The following is a 9,076-nucleotide window of genomic DNA, read 5'->3' as shown; positions in this document are numbered from 1 at the left end:
TCCTCCCTCCTAGGGTAGTTGTGAGGAAAGTGTTTTGTAAGCATTAAACACAAAATATATTTTATTTCACATGGACAATTTAAATAAATATTACAAATTGCATTCTTCATGACAATGCTATGAAGCAAACATTGTATATACATATGTTCTTATGACATAGGAAACTGGAAGGGAATAAGCACTTATACAGTACTTACTGTGTGCTAGACACTATGCTTTACCTAGTTTCCCTATTTCTTTTCCCACTCCTGGTCCCCCAAAAGTCCTCTTTGTAATAAACATAGTCAAGCAAAATAAATTCACACACTGGCCATGTCTGAAAACGTGCACTTTACTCCCCTGCACCTCTAGTAAGAGGTTGAAAGCACACTTTGTCATTAGTCTTCTGGAGTTGTGGTTGGTCACTGCATTAATCAGAGTTCTTAAGTCTTTCAAAGATGGTTTTCTTTACTATGTTGTAGTCATTGCTTTGGGTTGTACTCACTTCACTCTGTTTCATTTCCTCCAAATCTCCCAGGTTTTTCTAAATCCATTTCTTTTGTCATTTCTTATGGCATGATAATATTTCATTACATGCATATATCATAATGTGTTCATTCATTACCCAATTGATAGGCACTCCCTTAGTTTCCAGTTGTTTGAGACAGCTTGCTGGCATAGTAGATTAAGTGCAGGGCTTGGAGTCAGGAAGACTCAAGTTCAAACCTGGTCTCAGTTTTTTTTTTTTTAGGTGTTATTTTCTTCAGTATTTTTTTTTTGGGGGGGTCTCCTTTAGCAAGCTGTTGACTGGTTTTTCATGATTTTCTTGCATCATTCTCATTTCTTTTCCCAATTTTTCTTCTATTTCTCTTATGTAATTTATAAAATCCTTTTTGAGCTCTTCCATGGTCTGAGACCAATTCATATTTTTCTTTGACACTTTGGATGTAGGAACTTTGACTTTGTTGTCTTCTTCTGGTTGTATGTTTTGATCTTTGTCACCAAAGTAATATTTTATAATCTGAGGTTTTTCCCCCCACTGTTTGCTCATGTTTCCAGCCAATTATTTGACACTTTTTGTTAAGGTAGGCCTCTGCTTCCAGTGTGGAGGGTGTACTGTTTCAAGCTTCAGGGGTTTTGTGCAGCTGTTTTCAGAGATACTTCTAGAGACCTGTAAATTTTCAGTTCTTCCAAGGTGGTAGGATCAAAGGAAAGGTATTTATTTACTCCTTTCTTGGCCTGTGCTCTGGTGTATGAGTGACCATAAGCACTCTTTTCTGCCTTGATACTGTGAGGAGGATTTTCTCTGTAATACCACCAGCACTGCCATGCCAGCACTCCTCCTTGCCCAGGACTGCCATCCAGGACTGTGACCTAGAGCAAAAGAATCCTGGACCAGCAAAGAGATCCCAGCAATCCCCACTCTGATCAGCCACTCCATCCCCCCACCATCTGTGGGCCAAGAGCTCCAGAAGCAACTGCTGCCACTGTGGCCACCACCTAGGTCTGTACTAAGGCCAGGGCTGGACTGTGCTTCTCTCTCACCTGGGTCCAACAGACCTTTCCCACTGACCTTCTAAGTTGTCTTTGGTGTTTGTGGGTTGAGAAATCTGTAAACTACCGTAGCTGCCTGTGATTCAGTCCCCTGAGGTCTGCTCTAGGTTTGCTGGGGGCCTGTCTTTGCCTGCATAGCCCACACAGAACTGTGCTTCTTTCTCTGCCTGGCTCAACAGACCTTCCCCATCAACTATCAATTTGTGTCCCTCTTTCCTTTTGTGGATTGCTCTAGAAATTTAGAGTCATTTAGACTCTAAATGGGGGAGAGCTCAAGCAAGTCACTGCTTTTACTCTATCTTGGCCCCACCCCCCTTGAATGTGTTTCTTGAGCAACAGATTGTAGGTTTTTATTTTGTTACCCAATCTGTCACACTTTTTTGTTTTATTGGATTATTATTTAATCCATCACATAGTAGAGAGCTTTATATTTTTTCCATTTATCTCTAAAATTAGGTTTTATTCAAGTTATTGTTTTTCTCCTTCTGTTGTAAACAAAGTATTACATTCCGTCATTTACTTTATTTTAATCTTTTTTTTTTTAAAGTGGTCCTTTTCCACTGGGTGTCTTCCTTTCATCCCTTATTCCCTCTTCTCATGTATTATCCTTTCCCCTTTTTTGCCTTTAGGGTTTTGTTTATTATTTGTTTTCTCCTTTTTAAATCCAGTTATATACTTCTACAATCTTCCCTCCTTCCCCTATCCCCCTTTAGTTAGGCAGGTAGATTCCCTGTTCCTTTTGTCCCTTTCAGCTAGTCCTGTTCATTAGTTTTTAAATTTTCATTTTTTTGCACTCATTTCAAAAATATTTTTCATTCTTTTTATTATCCATCTTTTCTTTCTGTTTACTCTAGACTCTTAATCTCTGATTCATGGCCTTTATAATCATCTGGTCTATCTCTTTTCCCTATACATGTTCTTTATAAAATCAAAGCTTCGAAGTTATCCATTCTAGACTCTTACCTCTTGGTCCTTTCTGCCACTGCCTTGTAGGGCTTACCACAGGGATTCCCCTTTTCTATTGTGCCTCATTCTCAACAAGAAACATCTTAACATCACCAATAACCACAATGGTGTCATTACATGGCACTTGGTTTGGGATTTAGGGTACAGGTTATTTGCCCTTCGAAGAGTAGGTGTTCCCAAGGGGTACCAATCAACTCTGATTGGTCAACACACTGGGAGATGGGCTATATTAAAATGAGGTCTTGAGTATGTGACTGAATTTTGGTCAACAGGGGATGATGTCATCTTGCCATCTGGACAGAGGAAATTCCACCCCCAGTCTTGGGCTGTCTAGGCAGAAGAATCTGTCTATACCCAAAACTGAGCAGATTTAATCAATTCAAGCCTGGGTTGGAGTTTGATCAGAATAAAACTCGATGTAATCTTATTATCAGTAATGTCCTTCTGAAGAACTTTTCAGAAGGGGGCTGTTGGAGAGGGGGGCAATGGGGGAGCTCTGAGAATCATTTTTCACATGTGTAAAGGAGAAAGACTAAAAAAAGAGAAGGAGGCCGTACTTTAAAGATGGGAGGAAATTCCATCAGTGGATGCTCCTGTGTTTGACAGGAGATGAGTACTTTATACTGGATGAGGTCTAGGGATTTTGGTGCCTGAAAAATCTCCTTGTCCTAGGAGCGGGAGTAGTTGGAACCCCTTGGGGCAACTAGCACCTGGAGGAGTAGAAGAGCCAGGGAGCTTTGCAGGCAAATGCAGTTGTTGTTTTTTTTTTAAAAAGGTCAACAAGAGAAAGTATACATCAGTGGTGGGATGGGCAAGTGATTGGGGAGGTGCCATACTTTGTGGTAGTGTCCTCTCTGATACCTACAATAAATGACATTGTTTTGAGTTATTATTTTTCAGTTGTTCAGTGGTGTCTGACTTCAAGATCCCATGGATTATAGGATGGCAGGCCCTTCTGTCCTTCACTACCTCTCTAAGTCTGTCTAAGTTCGTGTTCTTTGTTTCTATACCACTATCCAGCTCTTCCTCTACCATCCTCTTTTTCCTTTAATCTTTCCCAACTGATATTGGGTTTTTCCCAGTGAGTCCCATCTTCTCATTATGTGGCCAAAAGCATTTAAACTTCAGCTTCAGCATTTGACTTTCCAGTGAATAGCCTGCCTTACTTTCTTTAAGTATTGACTGATTTGATCTCTTTGCTGTCCAAGGAACTCTCAAAAGTCTCCTACAGCATCACAATTGCCTACTTGACTTCATTCTCCAGGATGTCTGGCACCAGGATGTCTGGCCCTCCTTAGGAGAGCCCAGTTTTGGACTGAACTCCCATGCAATGCATGTCAAACCAGCTTGAGAGAAATTAAATGGTGAAACACACACACCCTAATTTCATTTGTTTCTTTCTTAGAACAGATTATGTTTTTAAATTGGGGTTTGACACTCCTTACCCACTCTCCTGTAGGGTCTTCTATTTCTGAGAGCACAGAGGTCACTTTTCCCTCATGGCTAGCCCTTGATTTAACCCTAGCACATCATTCATTCCTTTCTATCCCTCTTCGTCCTGCCCCTTCTTTTATGTACTCTCTAATTTTGTAACATAGTCCTACAGGAGGAGCATTCATCTATCCATCTCTTCACTGATGCCTCTTCCAGATTTCTGCCTTCACTTTTGTCTCGTGTGTATTTAGAAAGAAGTTTCTCCTTGGTCTTTCTGTTGTGACCGCACTGCTGTTGTTAACTGTATTTATTCACTACTCTTGAATTTCTGTTGTTTTGGGTGTTTGAAATGAAAAAATATCTTCAGTTCTGTTAAAAAAACAAAACAAAACACTTCAAACTCTTCTTGATCATTGAATATACATCTTTCATCCTGTATGATTATGCTTAGATTTGCAGGATAGGTCACCCTGGGTTGATTTCTTGTCTCTAGTGCTCTTCAGAACATATTATTCCAGTTTCTTCTTTTTCTAGTGGGTGCATAATAGTTTTGCACGATTTGAATATTCTCTCCTTTGTATTTGAAAGTCTTTCTCCTGATGGCTTGCAGAACTTTTTGTTTCTGAATTGAATTGTTCATTTTAACCAGTATGTGTCTTAAAGATTGCAGCCTTGAGTTTTTTTTCTGGAGGTGATTTGTGAATTCTTTCAATTGGAATTTCAATTTCTATGTTAAGAAGTTCTGAATATTTCTCTTCTATTAATTCCTTCTAATTATAATGTTAAAGTTTTTTCTTCTACCATGTTCTTCTGGGAGACCTCTCATCCACATGTTGACTATGTATCTTGTCTTTGAGACTTTCGAGATAAATATTTCTTGTAAATACTTACAAAGTAAAACTGAGGTGATAGAAAAATATTTACTATGCATCAAGTGACTAAAAAAAGCAGGAGTTGCCATCATTTTGCTTGCACAGTAAGCATTTTTTTTAATATTCTTGTTTTTTTGCTTCTCTTCTTCAAAACTGTGTTTCACTTTTGTGTATCTGCATTCCCACTCTATTGTTCTCTCTTTTGTTTCTTTGGTTAGATTTGCAGTTGCAGATTCAAAATTTTCCATTCTGCTCATTATTTTTGCTGTGCAGGACATAAATTTTGCTTGTATATTTCTCATTTCTCTCTTAAACCACTAAGGAACAGCACATTGTATTTCCATGTTCTCTTCAGCTTCTAAAGGGTCCCCTGTTTTGTCAAGTGTTACTTGTTTTGCAGTGTTTATTCACAGATGCCTAAACTTGTTTACTAGATCTGGATGTCACGTTTCCTTCTGTTGTTATTGTTTTTCCTGCATTCATCTGTTTATTATGTTCAAGGTCTTTGAGATTTCTTCTTCCTGGAATCCTTAGAGCTTTCAGAAATTTTCCTTATTACCCATTTCAGATCCCCTCCTCTCTGATGGTGGTTTCCTTGGTGGTAATTTACAGTTCAGCAGTTTAGGTCTTTGCCTTAACTGACTTTTGAGTGGTCAAAACTGGTCCCAGCTGGATGCTGTGTTCTTTCTGATTTGGTGGAATGCTGCACAGCTCTCAACATGCACACTGGCCTGTCCTGATGACTTGGCTCGCTCTCTCTATTTCTTAGTTCTTTGGCCTACCACCAGCAGTTCAGAGAATGCTGGCACTGACAGTTCAGAACCTACTTTTCCTGGCACCAGCAGTTCAAAGCTGCCAGAAATTCACAGTTTGGTAGCATTGGTGTTTCCAGGTTGCAGCCTGCAGGAAGCTTGCTGGTTGTTGAGGACTGAGAAAACTTCCACAGCCTGGAGCCAAAGTCTCTATAGCACTTGAAAGGAGGAGAGACTGGGATATAGGTGTAGGTTTAATGTAAGCCAGTGTCAAGTCCTTTGGTCTGCTAGTATAGCCTCCCAGCCGGAAGTGTGGGAATTAGGAGAGCTCAATGAGCTTAGGGTCAGTGATTGTTAATTCCTGGGCTTTGTTTGTTTGTTCGTTTTTTACCTTGTTTCAGATTCTTTGTGTCTCAGACCAAGGAAACAGCTGAAGTCACTTTATATTTCTGTTTTGTGGAGATTTCGGAGGCCATGGGGATTGGTGACAATGTCTAGTCTGTCATCTTGTTGCTCACATGACGCAGAAGTCCCTGCTAGTTTTCAATAAATGTGTATTCAATCTTCCCATTGGTAAGAGAATGTGACATTTCACAGATGAGGAAACTGAGTCTAAGTCTATATTCTATTCACTACTCTATCTAGTTGAGGTGTTACAATTATTCTCGCCTTTGCCTTATTCTTAAGGAAATGCTATATGTGTACAAGTTAATGGTGTCATAGTGACTGATCTAAGATATTTGACTTTTAGGATTCCCTGGTGCCTGGGGAATGGGAGCAACAGTTAAGGCAGCTCAGGAAGAGCACAACTGCATCCTCATTGCTTGAACGGTATGTAGAATGTGCACAAGGAACAACCCACAAAAATCCAACTTACTGATTCACCATCATTTCGGAATAGATATAGAAAGATCCCTTGGATGATGATGGATGACATTAGAAGACAACTCAAGAACCTGCTGGTCAATAGCATCATCGTAAAGCCCCCATCGTGATGATCCTAAGGAAAAATGGAAAGATACACCAGCACCCTCTTAGTTCAATTTCAATGTTGAGACAAAATGAGGCACTTGTGAGTTACTGAATGTTTAGCAAAAGAGGAGGTTTACTTTTTCCTGATGTAGCAAGAGTATACAGTGCAGATATAGAACAAAGGTATAGCCGGCACTTAGCTTCTCTGGATGCAGCCCTTCTCATCTCCATCTGGAAACACATCTGGTTAGGGTATAGCAATTAGTCTGATTTGAGGGACTCCGAGCCCATATGGCTTGTTTTTTTCTAATGGTCCTAGGTCAGGAAGCTGCATTAGAGAAGTTGGGGCCAATCAGGTTCCACAGAGGGAGAAAGTTTGGAAGCTTCACTAGGGAAGCCTCTAAGGGAGTTGGGGCCAAAAGAAATTATGCGGCGGTTCTGTGTGGGGAGAAAGCTGTGTCAGGGTAAGGAGAGCTGTATTAGGAAACTGCTATCCTACCACATCAGGAAAGACCAATGTGGATGCATCGTCCAGAAGACCACAGGACACCAAAGCTGTGGTAATACCTAAAGAAGGAAAAGAAGCTATGTATAACAACAAAGTACCGGATTGCAAGAAGATAGCAGTCCACGTGAAAATCTAGACTGTATGCTAACAGCATATGTGAATCTCACTTCCTTGAACCAACTTTCTTTGCCTCAGTTGTCAGTGGATTACTGGAGAAGAGAACAGATGGCATAATGAAGTCTAGGACAACACTTTATCAACCTCAAGGGGACTCATAACCTGAACATTTTAACCAAATTCTGACTAACATGTTATTGACACTGAGACCAGAACAAAAACTTCAGTGGAGCCAGGTAGCTTTTCTGGTATATGCATACAGTTTCACCAGGAATAATGCCACCAGCTTTACAACCTACCTGTTGATGTTTGGGCAAAAGCCATGTTTTGGGGTCTCTGAGGACAGAGAAACTGCAGATACTAAAGACCAGTATGTCTCCCAGTTGAGAGCTGACTAGCTAGCTACATCACCAGCCAAGAAGAATACTGAAAGAAATAAATGGCCATATGATGTTCATGTTTATCCTCAGGATCTTCAACAAGGTGACAGAGTCCTGCTGAGAAATCTTGACACTGACACACAGCTTAGCAAACCCATGGAAAGGGAACTTGCATATTTATGAAGTAGCCCCTGAGACAGGTGAGGGCACACTAAAGATAATTCATTGCAATCCCTTATCGTGAATTGGTGATTTAGTTGGTCTCCCAGATGGACAGGTTGAGGATGGGAGACATTAACTTCAGCAGAAGTAGTTGCCTGGTTAGTGATGCAAAGACTGTCTGATTCAGATAAGGGATTAGAGATAGATATTTCTTTTTTATTTTTATTTTCACTGTTAACTATGCTTATTCCTTCAATTTTTCTTATCGCTATAGCTAGAATTTCTAGTATAATATTGAATAATAATGGTGATAATGGATATTCTTGCTTAATCCATGATCTTACTGTAAAGTCTTCTGCTTTATTCCCATTATAAATTATGTGTGTTCTTGGTTTTAGATAGGTACTACTTATCATTTGAAGAAAAGTTCCGTTTATTCCTGTGCTTTCTAGTATCTTTTTTTAAAATAGGAATGGGTTTTGTATTTTGTCAAAAGTTTTTTCTGCATCTATTGGTATAATCATGTGATTTTCATATGGTTTTCCTGACTGAACCAGCCTCACATTCCTAGTATAAATCCAGCCAGGTAATAGTTTATGTGATCTTTGCTGTGATCTCCTTGTTTTTTGTATCAATATTCATTAGTGAAATTGGTCCATCTTTCTCTGTTTTGGCTCTCTCTGGTTTAAATATCAAAACTATACTCATGTCATAGAAGGAATTGGGTAGGACTCCTTCTTCACCCATTTTTTCCAGTTTGTATAATATTGAATTAATTGTTCTTCAAATGTTTGGTAGAATTCACTTGGAAATCTATCTGGTCTTGAAGTTTGTTTTTTTTTTTAAATTAGGGAGCTCATTTATGGCTTATTCAATTTCCTTTTCTAAGATAAGGTTTTAAAAATATTCTATTTCCTCTTCTGTTAATCTGGGCAGTTTATATTTTTGCAAATATTCATGCAATTTTGGATTCCCACTTTTATTGGCAAGTTGGGCAACGTAGCTCCTGATAATTAAGAGACAGACATTTCAAGTGAAGAAAACTCTCTATATCGCACCCTAAAAACCAATTCAGATGAGAGGAAACAACTGAATCCAGTAGCAAAATCTTTTCTAATACTTCAATTTTAGAGATTCCCCGGGGACAGAAAATTGCCTCAGAACACAAGAACATTGCCAATCAGCTCAGTACCCTAACAGGGTCAGATTTAGGTGGACTGACAAGTCACAGGAGGGTTTGGACTATCTGTACTATAACTGGCCCCAAGGGTTGGTTTGTGACCACGACATTACACCTGCTTTTTGCGTTTGTCTACTCAGCAACTAGCACTGTTTGGCACGTAGTACACCCTTAATAAATGCTTTTCATTTAGGGTTATC

This window comes from Phascolarctos cinereus, unplaced genomic scaffold (assembly GCF_003287225.1).
Source record: "Phascolarctos cinereus isolate Bilbo 61053 unplaced genomic scaffold, phaCin_HiC Scaffold_5;HRSCAF=322, whole genome shotgun sequence".
Taxonomy (NCBI): Eukaryota; Metazoa; Chordata; class Mammalia; order Diprotodontia; family Phascolarctidae; genus Phascolarctos; species Phascolarctos cinereus.
This window is presented reverse-complemented; position numbering follows the sequence as displayed.